This window comes from Pantherophis guttatus, chromosome 2 (genome assembly GCF_059756535.1).
Source record: "Pantherophis guttatus breed Tessera chromosome 2, ASM5975653v1, whole genome shotgun sequence".
NCBI lineage: Eukaryota > Metazoa > Chordata > Lepidosauria > Squamata > Colubridae > Pantherophis > Pantherophis guttatus.
This window is the reverse complement of record NC_142064.1, coordinates 98,238,730-98,249,301: the sequence shown is the minus strand read 5'-3', so window position 1 is coordinate 98,249,301 and position 10,572 is coordinate 98,238,730.

Below are 10,572 nucleotides of genomic sequence, written 5' to 3'. Positions count from 1 at the left end.
TGTAAGGAGTTAAGGATTGTTTTAGTTATCTGTACTGATAAAAAACCATCCATAGAATGCTGATTAGGACAGGATATACGATAAGTATGGTAAAAATATAATTAAATGAGTTACATACAGACATTAAAAAAAACACTACTAAGGAATTTTCAGTTCACAATGACTAGACTGGAAATGGCTAGAGAGTGTCCAAATAAGCAGTGCCTCTGCTTCAGGAATTATAGCCAAATGTTTTTGTAAATTCCTGTACTTGGAAAAACAAAAACTGTGCTTTTAAATGGTTAAAATGTGGAATGCCTTTTTAAAAATGGTGAATGTGTGGTGTTTTGTCATCATGCCCAAAGATACTGGGTATAGGGAGTCTGAAAAATGATCTTTGGCAGCAGAAAAAGGGTTTGACTAGTAAATTATAGCTTTTTAACTTTCTGGATTATAAACTGACAAGAAAGAGAGAGAGAAAGAAAGAGAGAGAGAGAGAGAGAGAAAGGAAGGAAGGAAGGAAGGAAGGAAGGAAGGAAGGAAGGAAGGAAGGAAGGAAGGAAGGAAGGAAGGAAGGAAGGTGGCAGACAACAAAAATATGTATGAAGCAAAAAAGACAGGTCTAGTTTTTACCTTCTGCCAATTTCTTGTCTAAAAGATAGGTTATGAATTTCCTGATATTGCAAAGTGACTGCACTGTGTTGTAAAATCCCGTTGAATAATAGCTATGAAAGTCAGGCAAGTATTGCTTTTTAAAATAAAAAGAACAACCAATAACAACCCCCCCCACACACCAAAATTCACATCCTGTCATATCCTCCCTCTGTCTTTTGTGAGAATAACAAAAATAACAAACGTGCATTAAGATTGCCTTTTAGGGAAGAGTGCCAATTTTCCCTTATATATTTGCATTTCAGATCTGTTCACATACCTGTACTTTTCAGGTTTAGGGCAGCAGCTTTCAACACATATGCTTTCTTAATAGTCTATCTCAGACAATAGGAGGTAACAAACGAAGCAGAAAGACAGCATAAACTACCAAAAATGTGTCCCTCACTAGTTGGAAAGCCAATATGAAAATGATTAACATCAGTTTAATGCATTTGGTAGTTTCTAATCTATATACCGTAGTTTTTTTTTAAAAGGACTATTATTTTTATTATTATCATTAATAGTTTTTTAAAAAACAATTTTTAACACACTCTCCCAGAGAGTTGCCTCAGAGTTGCTAAACCACTAGAATTTAACCACAGAAAATGTCCACCACATAAAAGACATGTATTGGCACTATTTAAATGTTATACTGAAAATATGGAACTCAGTCAATGAAATCCCACATGAAATCCCACTCTATTTCTACAGATTGAGACTGCAATGCTTGCAAACCTGTGAAACAAACATTTTATTTTTCTCTTTTGAAATCTGTAGATTGACTCATCCTTATGAAAAATGGCCTAGGCTGGTGTTTGTAGACCTCGGTCATGTTTCACATATTCGCTTTTGTATATATATATAAAAATTAAACTTCATTAGCCAGTTGTAATGTCACCAAGAGCAGGCTGATAATTCTCATTTCATTTCTCTCTCTCCATAATGCGTATTTCCCACTCTCATATGACTACCAAAGGATCTGTGTAGATACAGATTTTGCTACATGGTAAGCCAATGCAAGAGGCTAGTTAGAAACATTGGTTTCTAACATCTTCCTTTTCTTTAACACCCTGGTGCTCCAGAAGGATATGGAAGGCTATTCTAAACACTATCTTTATTTCTCCAGAAGGCCTTAAGAACCAACTGAAAGCTGAGATGCAATCACTTCTCTCAGAGTGCATAGACCATCCTCTATGTATTGCCACATCTTTTTTAAAAATAAAGTTTCTTAAATTAAGCATTTTAGAAAAGAAACATAAAACAGGGAAGTTATATGAAAAGAATAAAGGACTAAAATACAACAATTGAAATACAAGTAAGTAAACATGCAATCTAAAAATTGTGGACATTACAATTTTTCAATATACCCGTAGTTATTTACAAAATTACATCATGTATTACTTTTGAATTGAATTCTACATTAGATTTACTTTTTAAATATGTTTATTTTGAATACTGAACATAGTCCCATACCTTGATTAGTCATTCATCCAAAAAAGGAATCAAACAGTTTTCAAGAAGTATATAGTATCCATGGTGAAGTTAGCGTATACAGAGTTTTTTGAAGGAATATGTAGTTTAACAAAATTTAATTAAAATATCTCCAATTGTAAAGAAATTTTGAAATTCAATTTCAAAATGTGTTTTATTCTAGTATGAATCTTTTTACAAATTGTTGAGTTTTATTGCATTGCCACCAATGTGAAAAAATGATCTAATTTGCTCATTATAGTAGCAATAGTATATAGGATTATAACTTATAGCAATCAAGATTGGAATAACATACGAGTGATAGAACATCTAATATCAATTTTCTCTGAATATTATATATGGAGTAAATGTGATATTTTTCTTCCATTGAAATTCTCCTTGTTGCACTCTTTTACCATACTCAAATACTGCATCCATTTAATCACACAGTTCTTGACCTGTTCTGTATTGATTTTCAGAATAATTTATTCTGAATGTATAAATTTGAATAATTTATAAATTATAAACCAAATACATCTGCAAAATAATCTATTACAGGAAATCCTCATTTTATAATGGCAATTAGGACTAGAATAAAGGAGTGATACCATTGTAAAGCAATCTTTGCAATCCTGGTTGCCACTGTTAACCGAGTCCCATTGTTGTTAGGTAAAGCAACTCTCTGTCAGCTTCCCACAACCAAGTCAGGAGAGAAGCTGGCAGGAAGTTACTGTTTTGACTCTTTTAACCAACAATAGACCATTTGCATTCCTAAATATTTTCCATTTGTTTTCCATTTTTAATTAACTTTCAATCAACATATGCAAATTTTATTGCCATTTATATACAATATGTTAATGTTTGTTCCACTTTCCATACTGTTACTTTGTCTTTGATACATTAGTTTTCAAATATATACTTCATATTGTATGATATAATCTGTCTAATATTTTCTGCAAATCAAGGTCTGAAACAATAAAATGGTGCCACCTGCATACAGAAGGACATATGCACATTTATGATCTTATCTAACAGACCTATAGTGTTACCATAAGCATTCTTTACATATTTATCTGTAAGTGCATTAAAGAATCATGGAGATATCATACATCCCTCTTTTTCTCCCTGCTCAGTGCTGAACCATTTCCTAATTTTGTCATTTATTCATACACATCTTTCATTTGTCTCCACACTTATCCTATTCAGCAACAAGCCTTGAAATACATATTTATGAAAAATATTCCATACAGCAATTTGTGGCCACACATTTTATCAATCATTTTCTCTAAATCAAAGAGCATTCTCACTTGTGGTATATGCAAGGGCTGTCCACATACTGAACACACCATCTCAGAAATGTATTTGGGAAATTCACGTACTTATTAACTTTATATCCCACATTTTGTACTGAAGCTCAAAGTAACATACACAGAACTTCTGTTGCTATTTTTTCCTACAACCACCCAGTCAGGTGGGTTGGAGTAAGAAAGAACAACTCACCAAAATCACCCACTGAGCTTCTATGAATGACACTGGACTAGACCTTGGGTCTCCCTCAGTGGTGAAATTCAATTTTTTTTACTACCGGTTCTGTGGGCATGGCTTGGTGGGTGTGGCAGAGGAAGGATACTGCAAAATCTCCATTCCCACCCCACTTCAGGGGAAGGATATTGCAAAATCTTCATTCCCACCCCACTCTGGGGCCAGCCAGAGGTGGTATTTGTCAGTTCTCTGAACTACTCAAAATTTCCGCTACCGGTTCTCCAGAACCTGTCAGAACCTGCTGAGTAGCACCCCTGGTCTTCCTGCTCCTGGCCAATACCTTAATCATCACACCACATGCCTCTTGAGAAAGCTTTGACAGTCTCATAGTCTTGCCTATCTTTTATTTATTGATAAATAAATATACAGTACATACATACTTACATATTTGTATAAGCCACAAACAGCTCCTTGACTTAGGATCACAATTGACCCCCAAATTTCTGTTGCTAAGTAGGACATTTTTAAAGTGAGTTTTGCCCCATTTTGCGACCTTTCTTGCCACAATTGTTAAGTGAATCACAATAGTTGTTAAGTTGTTAAGTTAGTAACAGTTGTTAAATGAATCTGGTTTTCCCATTGACTTTGCTTGTCAGAAGGTTGCAAAAGGGAATCACATGACCCCAGGACACTGCAACCATCATAAATATGAGTCAGTTGTCAAGTAGGAAAATGTAAATCATGTGACCATGGGGATGCTGCAATGGTCATAAGTATGAAAAATGGTCATAATTCACTTTTTTCAGTGCTGTTGTAACTTTGAACAGTCAGTAGGTGAACTGTTGTAAGCTGAGGACTACTTTAAAGCAATTTTCTCTGCACTTGCTATGGCTAAAAGACTGATCATGCAGCATTAAAAAAAATAAACGTATGGCTCCATTTATTTGATAGATCAAAGACCTAATTGCACTTGTCACCTATAAGAGGATTGCCTATAGATGTATACTTTGTATAGACAAGTAAAATGAAATATGAGACTCATTTGTAGAGTGTCAGATGTAAATGCCTTATTCCCTAATCTGTAAATAATGTATATATGGGATATCAGGGGTTAACTTATTCTTTGTTTCTTAATGTATTCATAATTCACCACTCCCATCCTTGACTCCGCCCTTTGTATATATAAGGAGCCACCCTCACCATTTCCCTTGCTTCTATCTGTAAATATTCAGTGAATATAGAATGCCTGTTAAGATTAAAGAGAGATATATTTAAACCTCTAATCTTTATTATCATTATTGAGTCTGATCCTAAAAATATTGCAACAAACTGGTAGCAGAGGATGGTTAATTGACTCAATAAATAATTAAAAATGTCTAAGGATTTCTTTTCTTCTAGAGTAAAACCAGGGGTTTCCATAAGTGAGCATTTGATATCTCTAAACAAAATAAGAGCTGAGCTGCATCTGAGGGGGGAAGTGATTTCAGATCAAACAATGAAAAGTGTTATTATCAATTCACTTGATTCATCATGGGATAGTTTTATGTCACACTTAGACACCATCAATCTAGGATATTTATCCATAGAGAGTCTATCTAACAAATTGATAGCTGAAGACAATTCAAGAAAAAATCGTTCTAGCAATCACACAGAACACAAATCTTTTAGGAAGGTAGCTTTCCAAGAAAAATACAATGAAACTTTTAAATGCCACAGTTGTGGGTCCAGGGAACACAATAGAAGAGACTGTCCCAAAATATCAAAGGAGAGACATAGGCCAGAATATAGAAGCAGATACAATTATAGACAGTCTTCCACAGATAGATATAAATATAGAAGCCCACCAAATTACAGAGAGAGTAGAGGGGGTAGAGAAAATTCAAAAGAGAGAAAATCTGGTTCACTGAATGGACTAAATAAACAAGACAGCACTAAAACACAACAAAATGAGAACAATAATTGGCTTATCGATTCTGGGGCAACCAATCACACCACTAATAATAAAAATATTCTATCTTCATTTACAGAAGATAAGTTTGTAATAAAGGTGGCTAATCAAGAAAAGGTTCAAGTATTAGGCAGAGGAAACATAACATTGCCTGGTCTAGGAAAAATAGAGGGGGTATTGTTAATCCCTGAAATACCTCATAACATACTAAGTGTCATAAAACTAAGTAGAGATTCTGATATCAATATAGTTTTCTCAAAGGGGAAAGCAACTTTAGAGAAGGACAAAACAAATGTAGGTACTGTGATGATTAAAGGAGGCCTACCCTATCTAGTAACAAAAGAAAGATGGTTACATAACATTGACTCAAATATGGAGGATTGTATTGAGGCAGATGATGAAAATGTTAGTAACAGTGACAATGATGAATGTGAAATATCTCATGATCACACAAATACACACAAAGAGAAGAGACCAAGAATAGGTAAACCAATTCATGATGAGTGTGCTCACATCTTACATAGGAAGTTAGGACATGCAAGTTTTCCTGTAGTACAAAAAATGACTGAACACGCAGAAGGTGTCAAAATAAAAAATTGTGAAAATTATTTGGAATGCTCAGTATGTAAATCCACTAAACTAAAAACTAGTCCCAGACCAAAAAAATCCAACAGATCGACTAACAAAATTTTTGACTTAGTACATATGGACTTAGTTGGTCCATTAACTCCATCAATCACTTATAGAAAGCGTTACTTCCTAACAATAGTAGATGACTATAGTCGCTATGGTTTTGTTTACACATTAAAACACAAGGATGAAACCTTTCAGAAATTTAAGGAATTCTACAAACGCATAGAAACACAACATAATATCAGAATAAAACAAATTATGACAGATAGGGGATGTGAATTCATGTCTAAAGAATTCTCCCAATGGTTAAAGGATAGAGGAATGCTACATTTCACGTCTAGTCCATTTTCTGCATTCCAAAATGGGGTTGCAGAGAGAAAGAATTCCACACTGCAAACCATGATTAGATGCACATTAGAGGATGCTGGTTTAGGCAAACAATTTTGGTCAGAAGCCTTACATTATTCAAATTACACTCAAAATAGAACCTGGTCCAGTATTGTGAATAAAACACCATATGAGGTGATGTATAATAGGAAACCCAAATTAGCACACATGCACATATTTGGAGTCACTGCAGACGTACATATACCTAAGCAGTTGAGAAGAAAGGGAGAAAACGTATCCAGAAGATTAAGATTTATGGGATATGAAACTGGCACCAAAGGGTACAGATTCATTGATAATAATAACAAATTTATAGTCTCCAGAACAGCTGTGTTCCATGAACAAGCAAATTGGTCTAAATTACATCTTAATGAAATATTTCCAGATAAATACAAAGATACAAAATCTTGTGAGGAAGGAACAATAGAGAATCAAAATATCAACAAAAATACAAAGAAAACCAAAACTTGGACAAATAGTCAGCACAAAATAAAGACAGACACATTAACAAAAAAGGAAGCAAGATATTTGCATGACAACCATAGCAAACCTGAAAGAGCTATTAGAAACAATAGAAATCAAATACCAGGTAAATACAGAGATTATATAATGCATATGGATGGTGAACAAATAACACCTAATACATATGAGGAAGTATTAAAACTCCCTTATGAAGAAAAGGAAAAATGGGAACTAGCTATGAAAAAAGAGATGGAAAGTTTGCAAGGATTAAATGTATTCACACCTGCGACCGCACCTAAAGATAAAACAATCATAGATACTAGGTGGATTTATAAAATTAAGAATCTAGAAGGAGGCAATACTCTATACAAAGCCAGATTAGTTGCACAAGGTTATGCACAAAAATATCCAGAGGACTATACTGACACATACTCTCCCACAGTGAGAACAGAGAGTGTTAAAACAGCTCTGGTAGTGGCATCTGCACTCAACCTTGATGTATTCCAATATGACATACAGACTGCGTACTTACACGCGAAACTAGATAAGGAAATATATGTAAGGGCACCACACAGTCAATACACTAATAAGAATGAAATCTGGCTATTGAACAAAAGTCTATATGGGTTAAAACAATCTGGCAAAAGATGGTATGATTGTTTGGTAAAAGTACTTAAGACCATGGATTTTAACGCTACCACCGCTGATAACTGTTTCTTTGTAAAAAAAAGTGATGATCACATTGAATTCGTGTTAATTTATGTAGATGATATTTTATATATAGGAAAAAACAAGGAGAGAAGAGAAACCTTTGTAAATAAGCTAAACGAACATTTTTCGTTGAAATCTCTAGGTAAAGTAAACAAATACCTTGGTGTACAAATTAACAAAACTAGAAGGGGATTCAAACTCACTCAGAAAGATAAGATTATTGAACTTCTAAACAAATGCAATTTAAACAATGCTAAACCATGTGACACTCCCATGCAAACTGATTTCCTTAGAAACAATGATGAGTCTTCCCCTGAATTTAAAGATAATACATTCTATAGATCAGTCATAGGTTCACTTCTTTATATATCTAATTGGACCAGACCAGATATTGCATTACCTCTCAATTTATTGTCAAGATATGTTAGTAAACCAACTATGTATCATTGGGAAGCTGTCAAAAGAATTCTAAGATATCTAAAAAGTACATTAGATTTTTGTTTAGTATTAGAACCTAGTAATGACAAAGAGCCAAAACTTACTTGTTACGCAGATGCGGATTGGGCTGGAGATATATCATGCAGAAAGAGCACTTCTGGTTATATTTTTCTATTAAATAACTGTCCAGTTTACTGGTACACTGGTAAACAAGAACTGGTAGCCACTTCAACCACAGAAGCGGAATATGTTTGTTTATCCAAAGCTGCAAATAACCTTGTATGGTTTAATGATTTGATTTCAGATGTCTGGAAAAAACCTGCTTTACCTTTTGTTATGCATGAAGATAATAAAGCAGCCATTGAAATATCCAGATCCGATGCCATTGGACAAAGATCCAGGCATATAGATATAAAGTTTAAACATGTGAGACAATTGTCTCAAGATGGATTTATCAAAGCAGTGCATTGTGATACCTCTGAACAATTAGCTGACATATTAACGAAGCCTTTACCTTCTAAACAGCACAAATATTTAACTTCAAAATTATATGTCTTATATTGTCCTGAATCTGAATGTAATTGGTGTTGTATAGCGAACCGGCATTTAGAGGGGGATTTGTCAGATGTAAATGCCTTATTCCCTAATCTGTAAATAATGTATATATGGGATATCAGGGGTTAACTTATTCTTTGTTTCTTAATGTATTCATAATTCACCACTCCCATCCTTGACTCCGCCCTTTGTATATATAAGGAGCCACCCTCACCATTTCCCTTGCTTCTATCTGTAAATATTCAGTGAATATAGAATGCCTGTTAAGATTAAAGAGAGATATATTTAAACCTCTAATCTTTATTATCATTATTGAGTCTGATCCTAAAAATATTGCAACATAGAGAATACAATATGTTTTGTTCTGCCCCAGCTACGGACCCCAAAGAATGCAGCACACATAAAGTCCGTACAAACCTTAGTTTACTAATTAAGGACTACTAATGAGCTTTCTTAGTAGTTGTTCGAACACAAGTACATTTTAAATCAGTCTTTTCTGAACAAGGGCTGTTAATTTAACTTCATTAATAGCCGACAAGAATCCAAAGAATAACTCAATTCTGAGGCTCAGTATTTCAGATAACTGTAATCTTACTGTGGTTGGCAGAATGCCCAGAAGCAATTTGCAGGAAAACTGACAAGAGAGAAACAAGAGTCGAATCAAATGTTTCTGGAATCAAGACGCGAAGGAATATGAATGAAGTTGTTTCCTGCAAATTGCATCAGTCGTCATCCTTCCTTAAATAGGCTAGGGGAGTGGCCAGTTAGCTCCAAGCCTTACTCTCGAGGAGACCTCCTCCTGAGGAGCCACTCCTGCCTTTTAACAGCTCTGCGCGCTTGGGCATCTAGAAGAGGCTCCTCCTCTTCTTTCTCTTCACTTATGGGAGCTTCTGGAGGTTCTGAAGGCCCTGGCTGAATCCCCGCCTCTGGCACCACATCTTCTCCAGCCTCCTCATTGTCTGACTCAAGCACCAGCACCACACCAGCCTCCTCGCTGTTGGAATCAGCTACTAACTGCACAGGCCGCTGACGGGTCACAACAGGTTAAAACAAAAGACAGCTGTATAAATGTTTTGGAAATATAATAATATTTCCATTAGCGAGTATATATGGTCTTGAGAAAGTGACTGGGCCAGTCCAACCAATCTCACAGAGTTGTTATTGTGGGGAAAAGAATAGAAAGGTGTGTTGGATATGTAATTTGTAAAATAATAAAGGCAGGAGACATATAAATAAAAAAAATAAATATATAGAATTATAAATTCTAATAATAACATGCTTGTTGTTGTATTTTTCCACTTTTTTGTTAGAGCAATTTTATGTATTTTTTCTCCTCCCCCCCCCCACAACACATGTATAATCATTGCTATTATTTTCATATTTTGCTCTTTTTTCTTTTGGGTTATTAATTAAAAAGTAACGAAAATAAGTAACGAAAAAAGATTTCTGATTGTGAATGTTGCAACATCAAGGCTTAAGACATCATCTTCTGATTTTGAATATTTAGTCAAAATAGGATTTGTTGCAATCTGCAGGACTAATTTTCAAAAATCCTTCATATGAGTTTCTGTGGTCCGAGACATCTCATTCTCCAGTAAAATATACAGTAGAGACTTTTGAGGCTTTTCCCTGTCTCTGATTCTACCAGACCATTCTGATGGTCTTGAGGCAGGCATTGTTTTCTTGTTTGGAAGTTTTAATCACCAGTTTGCAGTTCTTCTTCCCGGTCAGTAGTTGAATGTAGCAAACTTTCAATCAAGTGGTGCTGGTTAGGAATACATTATTACTCTTGCCAAAGCACAAATCCCTGATGGCATTTCAGTGTTTGTCAGAAGTCCTGCCTTCCATACAGAGCT